Source organism: Setaria italica, chromosome V, assembly GCF_000263155.2.
Source record: "Setaria italica strain Yugu1 chromosome V, Setaria_italica_v2.0, whole genome shotgun sequence".
Taxonomy (NCBI): domain Eukaryota; kingdom Viridiplantae; phylum Streptophyta; class Magnoliopsida; order Poales; family Poaceae; genus Setaria; species Setaria italica.
Window position 1 is genome coordinate 15,822,741 of NC_028454.1, and position 10,934 is coordinate 15,833,674.

Genomic DNA, 10,934 nt, shown 5'->3' on the forward strand with positions numbered 1-10,934 from the left:
GTAGTAGTCGAACGGTGTGAACCAGGCCACATTTATAAAGTCCAGAGACCCGTGTACTTCGTCAGCGAAGTACTCTCGGATTCCAAAACTCGGTACTTGCCAATACAAAAGCTGCTCAACGCAATTCTACTCACCTCATGGAAACTACGGCACTATTTACAAGAACACAGCATTTCAGTCATCACTGACTTCCCGCTCGGCAAAATCCTCCACAACAGAGATGCCACTGGTAGAATTTCCAAATGGGCAGTAGAGCTCGGAGCTCTATCTTTAGATTTTAAACCAAGAACAGCTATCAAATCTCAGACTTTGGTCGACTTCATGGCCGAATGGACAGAAAACCAAGTACCAACACCAGTCGAGAGGCCAGAACACTGGGTCATGTACTTCGACGGTTCCCTCAAGCTCGAAGGAGCCGGCGCAGGAGTGCTCTTAATTTCTCTCAAAGGAGACCAACCCAAATACGTACTTCAAATCATTTGGGAACTCTCAAACAATGAAGCCGAATACGAAGCACTACTACACGGTCTTCGTCTCGCAATCTCCCTCGAAATCAAACGACTACTAGTATATGGCGACTCGCTAGTCGTTATCAACCAAGTCAATGATGAATGGGATCGAAACAAGGAAAATATGGACGCCTACTGCAAAGAAGTCCATAAACTGGAAAACAAGTTTTCAGGATTGGAATTTCATCATGTCGCCCGTGACAACAATGTAGCCGCTGACGTGTTATAAATAATGGGCTCGACTCGTACAGAAATCCCAACAGGAATTTTTGTACACAAACTCCATAAACCGTCCATACCAGAACAAATCACACCACCAGTGGTCAAGATTACAGAAACTAATCAGGAAATCATGATGATAGAGGCCGATTGGAGGTCACCCTTCATCGACTACATCAAAGACCACAAGCTACCATCCGACAAAAATCAAGCCGAGCAAATCCGTAGATGAGGAAAAAACTACGTTCTAGTCGGAGACAAGTTCTACAGAAAAAGCGCATCATCAGGGGTACTCTTGAAATGTGTCACCTGAGAAGATGTCCAAGAAATATTGGCAGAAATCCACAAAGGAATCTATGGCAACCACGCATCTTCACGAATAATCGTAGGCAAAGATTTCCGAGCAGGCTTCTACTGGCCCATGGCGTTGGCCGATGCAAAACAATTGGTCCGAAAATGTCAAGGCTATCAATTCTTCACTAAACAGCAACACATGCCCACCTACAAACTAATTACAATCCCTCCAACATGGCCTTTCGCTTGCTGGGGGATAGACATGATAGGACCACTGCCAACTGCTCCAGGTGGTTTCAACCGAGTACTCGAGGCCATCGACAAATTCACCAAATGGATCGAGGTCAAACCCGTCACTTGCCCCAAGGCAGACCGAGTCCTCAACTTCTTGGATGAAATCGTACTCCGTTACGGTTTTCCAAACAGAATAATAACCGACCTAGGATCAACCATGACTTCTGGGAATACTGCGAGAATAGTGGAATTGACGTACGATACATCTCAGTTGCTCATCCACGAGCCAATGGACAAGTCGAGCGTGCCAACGGCATGATACTCGAAGCACTCAAGAAAAGACTACACGACATCGGCAACACAAAAGGAGGCAAATGGCTCAAAGAATTACCTAACGCCTTGTGGGGACTACGAACCCAACCATGCAAGTCCACCGGGTTCTCCCCCTATTTCCTTGTGTGTGGGTCAGAAGCTATCCTGCAACGAAAAAATGTCGCCGAGTTCCACCCCGGTCCGCCAAGTGAGTATTCTGTTGCGTTTGAATTTGATCATTAATTTTATAATCAATAGTCACTTTTGTAATCTTGAATCATGTTTGATATTAGGACTTCTGAGAACATTCCTTTAGACGTGGTGAGCTCAGAACCGGCTGTAGATCCGTCGACCACGAATTCTGATGTCGTGCCCATTGTCGACTTGACAACAGAAGATCCACCACAAGCCGATGGCACAGTGCAGTAAGTATTACAACTGCCATATTGCAAGATGTGATCAGCTCACTTGAGAGTCCGGCACCGCCAGCCCCTGTGATTATGAATGATAACCCTTCTCCTGCATCTGAGGCCACGGTAACTGAGCAAGCAATGGGCAAGGATGTGTCTGAGGCTGGTGCCTCATTTACTCAGCAGCTCCTTCTTGTGCCGAGTGTGAAGGCTGGTGTGACGGCCGAGGCTCCAGGGTTGTCATAGAAAGTTGAAATTTTTAAGAGCCCCCTGGAGGAGCTACCGCCAATATCAAACTTCATGAACTTGAATCAGCAGCTGATGGCTTATACTTATGTGAGTCCTTAGTACTGCGTTTGAGTACTTATTTTTGTAGCCTGGCACCATTTGCACTCGTGAAGAGTACTAATTGCTTGATTGTGCAGGATTTATATGAAAAATCCCGCAAGAATATCCAGGTTGTCTAGGAGCGGAGTGAGGCTGTGCACCGTGTGGCACAATTGGAGAAAGACATAATTGACGAGCATTGCTGTACTGCCGACTTCCTGAAGAAGTATGATGATGTCATTGCCTCCTTTCGAATTGAAAGGCAAGAATTTTAAGTGGGGAAAAGCCATATGACATGGCGCAACAAGTCCTTGCAGCAAAAACTGGAGGGTGAGTACTCATACTCTTAGCTTGTTGATCATAATGTTGTAGTCGATTAGCTTCTCTGATTGCTTTAACTATTGCCCTATGTAGAACTCAAAGGTCAGGAAACCAAGCTCAGCGACCAGGTGCTGGATTTGAGGAATGCTCATAGTCGTATTGCCGACGAAAATGAGCAACTCAAGGCCCATTTAGAGGAATCAAAGAAGGATCGTGAGAAGCAGAGGAGTATGCGTCGAGACTTTGGGGTTATGTTGGCCGAGGCCATGCTTGCTGTCAAAAGTCATGAAGCCTCTTTGAAGAGGAAGGAGAAAGATCTCAAGGAGTTATCTGATGCAGCGCAGGCCCTGGTTGACGTGATGGAACCCCCTGAGGAAGGAGTGGAGGCCCACCCTTAATTGCGAGATTGAGGGGTGCACCAGCCCAGATCACCAATATGGCGAAGTCTATTTGCAAGCAGGTGCTGGCGATCATAAAGTCCTTTTATCCAAAGGCAAACTTGGCTCTGGTCACAAACAGTATCACTGGAGACTATAGTGATGATACGTATAGACAATATTTGGAGGATCTAGAGCTAGTCGTGGAGCGTGTTACATGCTTTATTAGTTTGGAGTAGTCTTAGTTGGCTGTATTGACTTGTAATTTTGTCAATGAACTCGATGTATCTGAACAAGTATCTATTGTTTTCTCTTGGGGTGTTGATCATTGTATATGCAATGAATACTTGCTTGAAGATCTCCAATGGGTAGTCTTGCGAGTAATCATTGAGTTGGCAGTTAGTCTTCCATGTAGACCCCAATTGTTGCAGATGATTGCGGAGGGCGCGCATGTGAATGTAGTAACCGTTGCATTATTGTCGTGTATTTGCAATGACGCACGAGTGTACTATGAAGGACTTTTCGGTTGCAGCCTAAGCGATTCACATGCGAGCTTTGATTCCACGTAGGCAGGCTTTCACATGGATCTTGTCCTTGCGAAGGACGAGTCAAATTACTGTGTAGTCACGGATGCACTATGTTGCCTACCCTTCCAGCTATAAATAGAACCCCCAGCTGCCGTTGCTGAAATATGGATCCAATTATAGTGATGGTTGGCCTTAGGTTGCTTCCCTTTGATAGTAGCAAGTTTCCAATGAGCACCCTGGTGCTAGAAGACTCCTCATAGTGGGGTTCGACATTCCCTCCATAGATCTTCATGCAAAAAAAGATGGCTACGATGCTAGAAGAATCCTCGTAGGTGGATTTGCCGTGTGCTCCGTCTTTCCCCCTGCTCTCTGGTAGTAACCATGCTAGAGCTCGTAAGTGAAGGATGATGAGCTTCATGATCTTTATCTAGTTTTCTGGTCGAGGATGAAGGCGTGGTGCCGACTACTCACTCCCTCTGCAATGTCTCGAGATGAGACTCAAGTGCACGATGTGTACTTGAAGTCCAATTCCGAGTATTTGCAAAGGGGAAAGGGTGTTGATGGTAGGCAGCGGGACTGGAGGGCGTGGAGGCCTAGTCTTCGTCTATGCCACCGCCGATGGGAGGAAAAGGGCACAGTTGCCTAGAGCGCAGCTTCCATGCATGCACTTCCCACCTCTTTGCGTTTCTTGCTCCTGATCTGTGAGTAGTCACCAGGCTCATGTGTATCCTTGTGATATAAGAAAAGCCTAGGACTTTTGTTGTGACTGCCAGTAGGCAGTTGCTTGTAGTCATTGTTGAGCACTTATGTTGTACTCTGTATACTTTGACTTCTTAAAGTGGAATTATCTATTGTAATCCTGCAAAATTTTATTAATACGAAGATTGCATGTATGAAATGAGATGAGTAGTTTTGTGTACTCTTTGTCTATGTTGTGGCAAACTGATGCCTGTGGAACTAAGCACTTCGCGCAGATTTGTTGGCCGAGTAGCTCAAATTGCAGCTGTGAGCCACTATATGAGTTGTAGAGAACTCATATAGACTTGTGTTGACAAGTCGAAAGCAGAGCGCTGGGGCTCGTGGAGCTGAATAGCTCAAGTTGCAGCTGACTCGCCTTTGCGAATTGCTAGACTTGTTGGAATAAGTCGGGAAAAAGAGCGATGAGGCTCATGGAGCTGAATAGCTTGAGTTGTAGCTGACTCGCCTTTGCGAGCCGCTAGACTTGTTATTACAAGTCGAAGTCAGAGCGTAGAGGCTCGTAGAGCTGAGTAGCTCAAGTTGCAGCTAGCTTGCTTTTGCGACCCGCTACACTCGTTGAAACAAGTCGAAGTCAGAGCGCAGAGGCTCGTAGAGCTGAGTAGCTTAAGTTGTAGCTAGCTTGCTTTTGCGAGCCGCTACACTTGTTGAAACAAGTCAAAGTCAGAGCGCAGAGGCTCATAGAGCTGAGTAGCTCAAGTTGTAGCTGGCTTTCTTTTGCAAGCCGCCAGGCTTGTTATTACAAGTTCAAGTCAGAGCGTAGAGGCTCGTAGAGCTGAGTAGCTCAAGTTGAAGCTGGCTTGCCTTTGCAAGCCGCTAGCTGTAGGAAAAGACGAGTAGTCGATAGTTGTCGAAAGGAAATTTATTGATCATAAATGAAAGGTTGAGAGCATGAGTACCATGCCGCTTAGTTTGCTGACTATGGGTAGTAGTGACATAGGTGCTCAATGTTCCAGGAGTTTGCGATTTCTTCACCGGAGAATTGTTGTAACCTGTACGATCCTAGTTCTATGACTTTGGACACGATGTAAGGCCCTTCCCACTGCGAGTTAAGTTTGTGCAGCCTCGTTGTGTCTTGAATGCGCTTGAGGACCATGTCGCCAATGTTGAAAGAACGTTCTCGCAGTACTCCCAGAACTCATGATTGTTGAAATTTGAGCCCAGGTCTGGTGATTTCGTCCAGGAAGTCGATAACTTTATCAGCCTTGGGACAAGTGATGGGTTTTACCTCAATCCATTTGGTGAACTTATCGATGGCGATGAGAACTTGATTAAATCTCCCTGGAGCTGTTGGGAGTGGACCGATCATGTCAAGCCCCCAACATCCAAAAGGCCACGTTGGAGGTATATTGTGATGAGTTTATAGGCAGGGACGTGTTGTTGCTTGGTGAAAAACTGGCAACCTTGACATCTGCGGACAAGTTCCTCTGATCTGCCAGCGCAGTTGGCCAATAAAATCCTGCTCTAAAAGTTTTTCCTACTATTATTCTTAAGGATGCGTGATTCCTGCAGATTCCTTTATGTATTTCCTCCAAGATTTCCTTGCCATCCTCGCGAGTGACGCACTTCATGAGTACTCCCGAGGATGCTCCTTTTCTGTAGAGTTCATCTCTGACTAGAACGTAGCTTTTGCCTCGCCGTGAGACTTGTTCTGCCTGCGTCTTGTCGGAAGGTAGCTTGTGCCCTTTAATGTAGTCGATAAAAGGAGTCCTTCAGTCTACCTCGATCATCATGATCTCCCGGTTAGGTTTTAGTGGACCCTTACCGGTGGTTGCTGGAGTTGCTTGTTCTATTATGGACGGCTTGCGAAGTTCGTGAACAAAGATGCCTGCTGGCACTTATGCGTGTGTTGAACCCATTTTTGATAAAACGTCGGCAGCAACGTTGTTGTCGCGGACCACATGGTGAAATTGGAGGGCTGAGAACTTGTCCTCTAGTTTGCGAACTTCCCTGTAGTATGCGTCCATGTTTTCCTTGTGGTGGTCTCACTCATTGTTGACTTGGTTGATGACTACAAATGAGTCACCGTAGACTAGTAATCTTTAGTAGTGCTTCGTACTCGGCTTCATTATTTGATGCTTCCCAAAAGAATTGAAGAACGTACTTGAGTTGTTCGCCTTTTGGGGATATTAAGAGTACTCCTGCGCCAGCTCCCTCAAGCTTGAGAGATCCATCAAAGTACATGACCTAGTGTTCAGGGTGTTCTACCGGTGTAGGCAATTGATTTTCCCTCCACTTAGCCATGAAGTCGACTAGAGCTTGGGACTTCATTGTTGTTCTGGGTTTGAATTCCAAGGACAATGCTCTAAGTTTTACTGCCCACTTTGAGATTTTGCCCATGGTGTCCCAATTGTGGAAGATTTTGCCGAGTAGGAAGTCAGTGATGACGGATAGATATGTTGTGTTCCTGGAAGTAGTGTCATAGTTTCCGCGAAGTGAGTAGTATAGCGTAGAGTTGCTTCTGGACTGGTGGATACCGTGTCTTGGGAGTCCGAGAGTACTTCGCTGACAAAGTATACTGGTCTCTGGACTTTGTAGACATGGCTTAGTTCAGATCTTTCGACTACTATTGCTATGCTGACAACATGAGTGGTTGCAACGATGTATAAGAGCAAATCTTTGTTTGGTGTTGGAGTTGTGAGGGTTGGTGCCTTTGATAGGAAGTCTTTTAGCTGTAACAGAGCCTTATCCGCCTCCTCGGTCCATTGAAACTTGTCTTGTCGCTTGAGTAGTTTGAAGAAGGGTAGACCCCATTCTCCAAGAATTGATATGAATCTGTTTAGGGTCACGATGCAGCCTGTAAGCTTTTGCACATCTTTTATGCCGGATGGAGCTTGCATATTGGTTATGGCAGAGATTTTCTTAGGGTTTGCCTCGATGCCTCGATGGCTGATGATGAACCCGAGTAGTTTCCCTGATGGTACGCCAAAAACGCACTTTGTAGGATTGAGTTTCCATCGGAACGCTCGCAGGCTTGTGAAAGTTTCTTCTAAGTCTGCGATCAAATCGTCTGGATTCCTGGTTTTGACTACTACATCATCCACGTAGGCTTCTACGTTGCGGTGTAGTTGTTTCTCAAAGCACATTTGAATTACACGTTGATAAGTCGCTCCTGCATTCTTCAGCCCAAAGGACATTGTCTTGTAGCAGAATGCTTCGAAAGGGGTGATGAACGTGGTCTTGGCTTTGATCTTCTTCCTTGAGTGCTATCTAGTGATATCCCGAGTAGCAATCGAGGAAACAGAGTAGTGTGCACCCAGCTGTGGAGTCAACTACTTGGTCGATTCTGGGGAGCCCAAAGGGAACTTTGGGACAATGCTTGTTAAGGTCTATATAGCCAATCAGGGTGGAAAACTTCTTTTATGAAACCTGTCGCGAGTAATTTGGCTAGCTCTTTCTTAATTGCGTCTCTTCTGTCTTGAGCGAATCTTTGTAGTCGCTGTCTTTTTGGAGTAGCTATAGGATTGATGTTGAGTGAGTGCTCGATCAGTTCCTTGGGCACACCAAGTATGTCAGCTGGTTTCCACATGAAAATGTCTCGGTTTGCCAAATGGAAACTTACGAGCGCGCTTTCCTATTTAGGGTCTAGCTCTATTCCGATCAAAGCTGTTTTGGATGAGTCGCCAGTCTCGAGGTCAATGGCTTTGAAGTACTTGTCGTTTGTTGGCTTGACTTTAGTGGCTCCCGACTTAATCTTTGGAATTTCAAGTTCTGCTGAGGTGAGCTTCTTTGACGCAGTGAAGACTTGTTGCATGGAGCTGGGTATTTGAGTAGTCGCGGCTATCTCAACAGCTTCTGTGTCGAAGTCATAGGATCATCTCAGGTCTCCATGAAGAGATAGCTCTCCTTTTGGTCCTGGCATCTTTAGTAACAAATACACGTAATGTGGGATGGCCATGAATATGGCCAAGGCTGGGCTACCAAGGATGGCGTGATAAGAAGTCTTGAAGTCGACCACCTAAAACTTGATGTACTCTATGTGGTAATGCTCTTTGGTGCCCAAGGTGACAGGTATGACGACTTGTCCTAGTAGAATAGCTGTGTTGCCTGGGATGATTCCGTAGAAGGGAGAATTCATTGGGGGTAACCATCTCAGTGATGTCGAGGCACATCTTGCTTAGAGTCTTAGCGAAAATGACATTGAGTCCACTGCTGCCATCGATGAGTACTTTGGTTAGTCTTGAGCCTACGACAACTGGGTCTAGTACTAGAGGGAAATATCATGGTTCTAAGAAGTTGGTCCATTGATCCTTTTTGCTGAAGTTAATGGGTAACTCAGACCATTTGAGAGGTGTGGGGTGGCTGGTTCGATAGCCATGATTTCTCTTAGTACTAATTTGTTGGATCGATTCGAGGTAGTGCTTGGAATTCCACCAAAAATGACATTAACAGTTTTAGACGCTGTCTGGAACTTGTCTTCGCCGTCTTCAGTTTCATCCATCTTGTCTTTACCATTGTCCTTATTGTTGTTATTGCTATTGTTGTTGACGGGAGGTTCTGGCAACTCTTGCATTACTCTGCGAACGCTATAGCAATCTATTGCAGCGTGCTTGCTCGGTGGGTACTATGGGCATTGTTTCTTGAGTAGTTCGTTGAATGAAGGGCCATCATTTTGTTTGTTTGGTCCTTTCTTGCTTGAGTTTGACATTGCTGCAACGGTATTGTCTGGTTTGCGCTTGCAATTCTGATTTCCCAAGTAGTTGTTTCGGTAATCGTCGTTGCAATTTCCGATTTGTTCTTGGTTGTTACCTTCGTTGTTGTTGTCACGCCCGCGATTGCGATGTGAGTTGAACCTTTTGCATTCCTTATCTTCTTTGTCTACCCATGACTGAGCCATAATTTTGAGTTCTTTGACATCCGCTGGACGGTGTTTGCCAAAGTCTTGGAACATGCATCTGTCCCAGAGGCTGTTTTTAAAGCATTCTATCACGTCTGCCTCTGAGATGTCGACAATTGTAGCCTTTTGTCGAAAAAGCGGCGTAGGTAGCTGCGTAGGAACTCATCCTTTTGCTGCTTAACCTAAGCCAAGTCAATTTTGTTGCCAGGGCGCTGCATAGCTCCCTCGTAGTTGCTTGTAAAGGCTTTCTTTAGATCAGACCATGAGTCAATGGAGTTAGGCTTCAAAGATTCGAGTCAGATTAGTGGCGCGGGTTCCATGCATACGGGGAAGTGGATGACCTTTGTGTCATCGCTTCCGCCTGCAGCTTGGACTGCTAGTGAGTAGCAGCAAAGCCACTAAACTGGGTCTTGTTTACCATTATACTTGGTGATGCCCATTGGTTTGAATTTCTCTAGTAGAGTAGTCTTCATGATTCATCTTGTGAAAGCGGGGAAGTGATCATTCTCATCACCCTCAGCTTCACGTTCACGGCGGCTATTGTTGATTATATCTCGAGCATCACGGTTGTGGTTTAGTCTTTCCCTAAGATAGCTGATGTGCGAGGGTTCTGGATTAGCTCTGCGATGACGTGGGCCTTCCACGGAGGCTGTACGACTACCTTCAGCTGCATCTCTATTTTGTCTTGGAGCTTCACGTGCGTCTCTGCTTTGCCTTGGGCCTTCAAGTATGCCCCTATGTTGTCTTAGTTCTTCGTGTGGTGGGTTTGAGTGTCTTGCATGGTCTCTGCTGCCATCATGGTGACTTGGGTTGCAAGGTAAGGATGGGATTGCTGCTTCCTTATCGACGAGCCTGTACGCGCGCTCTGCCAAGTGCGATAACAGTTCGGTGAACTTATCTTGAGGCATTATTGTCGTTAGAAGATCAATCGAAGCGACAGCTGCAAGTGGAGTGTTATGTTCCCATGATTGAACTACTTCAAATGCTCTGTCGAGGTTCCTTATGGGGAGTCTTGTAGCAAGGAGTCGATGACGATCTGCTCTCTGAGTGTTTCTTGCCCTTCTTTGAGTTCTGTGGTCGCTGGTTTCATCTTCTGGGGCGTTAGCCGATAACTCATCTTAGGAGACTTCTTCGACATGGTGTTCCTGATGAAGAGTCCTCTGGTGTTGATCACTGGTGTATATTCCATCGGTCGGCGAAACAACAACAAAAAGTTCCCTATCCGGTGAGTAGCTTCCAGAGCTTGATGTTATGACCTCCATAGAGCCATCTTCTTCATGGATTGGTGAAAGCGGAGTACCCTCTTGATAAGGAAGGATATCCAAGTGTGCGATAAGACGTGATTCATTGTCCTTGGCAAGGAAGGATGGCTTCATGCCTAGTTAATAGACGAATCTGTTTTGTGGTGTTGATGTGATTATCAGGCTCAGCTGCGGACCTGATAAGGGGAGTTCTTCAAGATAGTTTGATCCATAGTCATGGTCCTTAATTGACTCCAGTCCGGATTGGACTTTGGATAGAGTGTTTTGATGAACCGTGATCACGTTTCAGAGTCCGAGTGAGAATCGGCTTGGAGTTGTATCCGGTCCACACGATGGCTGAATTGCCTACTCGTGCGGACTAGTCCGAGTTGTGGTTGAGTTCGAGTTGTGGTCAAATCTGGTGTTGTTCAGATCGAAAAAATCGAATTTCTCGATGAAATCTTCCGCCTCATGTCGACGAGAGTTTCTGCCAAGATGTTTCTTCTCCGGTTCTTCGATGATGCAACGTTGGAAACCTCCAATGCCGTCAGCGATGCAGAGCCAGGAGAT